Genomic DNA, 1,658 nt, shown 5'->3' with positions numbered 1-1,658 from the left:
TATATGTATATGTATATGTATATGTATATGTATATGTATATGTATATGTATATGTATATGTATATGTATATGTATATGTATATGTATATGTATATGACTTGCAACTTCAAAATTAGTTTGATCTGGTGGGATCATGGGCGGACCTGGTGTGGTGGCATGGGTGGCACGTGCCACCGTATTATTTCGCGGCCGAAGGGTAAAAAATTTAGGTTAGTTAACGGTGTTACTGTATCGTTTTAGAAGGTGCTACCGTATTTCCCTGAAATCCAAATGGTGCAATTAAAACCCAAACAAAACAAAGCCCAAATAACCAAAACCATACTTTTTGTAATTATTTTTGGGTATATATTGATCGTTTTCAAAAGATGAAGATGCGTCGGGTACAAGTTTAGGAGTTGTTTATCGGTACTATAAAAACCATATTTTTTGTAATTATTTTTAGATGTATATTATATTGTATTAATTATATGGTGTCATCGTTTGAAAATTTTTCTGGGTCCGTCCCTGGGTGGGATTGTTTTCTTTCAGTTTGGTATGTGTCTTAATAGACATGGATGTCTGAACCCTAATTCGGAGCACCCCCTCCTCTTTCTGCAGGTTTGGCCCTAGTAAGAAGGCTTGCAAAATGTGAAGTTAAAAGTTTTTGCATCAAAATTTTCCACATGAACCTCTTGAAATTTTTGACTAGAGGGTTGTTTACCTGAACACTTACTCAGTAAGCGTTTAATGGTAAAATTTAACTTTATCACTTACTTATAGAGTAAGATTTTAGTCTATCAAAACGACATATTTACCCGGTAAGTACTAACCATGGTAAGAGTCACTTACTGGTAGACTCTCGGTCATTGCGTTCGCTTTTACTGGTTAAGATTCTTGGTCCTTGCCATACTCATCCGGTAAGGGGATGTGACTTGGTAAGCGCTTACCCAAGTAAAATTTTTGTAAATGTCCCCTAACTTACTTTTTTGAGACCATTTCCATTAGATTCTTGAGTTCGTGAACTGCTCTGCATGTTTGATTGCCTCCATTCTCGAGATTAAAGCTTCAAGGTTATTCTTTTGTGATTCAACGTCTTCACCCATCCTTGTATATCTCGTTGACGAATAGTTATCTACCGTGATTCCTCCACCGATATCGTTCAATAACCCATAAGCAGTTATTCGTATTAGGGGCAATAATGGGTTGACAACAGTTGACCTGTTTATGATTTTCTCAACCTAACTTGTTAAATAAATGGATTGACCCATTTAATTTTTAATTTTTTAAATTAAAAAAAATATAAGAATATTTAATTTTATGAAAAATACAAATGAATTGTTCAGCGTTTGAATAAAACGCATCCACAATCACGAATGCAAATAAATTGTTCAAAGTTTCAATTTTACCTCTCAATCGATGGAGAGTTGGAGTGTTGTGTTGGAGACGGACATGATGATTGATTATTAGAGTTTTTCTTTCACAGACGAGAGAGAAATAGGTTAGAAAATAGATATTATGATTAAATAATGATATTTAATTGAAAATAAAATAAAATGGGAAAATTGCATCAAAATGGAACCAACTTTTATCTGATTTCAATTTTGGGGAACCAACTTTCAAAATCGTCATTTTGGGGAACCAACTTTCACTTGATTTTTATTTTGGGGAACCAACTTTCA

The sequence above is a fragment of the Cynara cardunculus genome (assembly GCF_001531365.2).
Source record: "Cynara cardunculus var. scolymus isolate 2C chromosome LG 16, CcrdV1, whole genome shotgun sequence".
NCBI classification, from domain to species: Eukaryota; Viridiplantae; Streptophyta; class Magnoliopsida; order Asterales; family Asteraceae; genus Cynara; species Cynara cardunculus.
The sequence above is the reverse complement of the archived record's forward strand: the minus strand, read 5'-3'. Positions refer to the sequence as shown.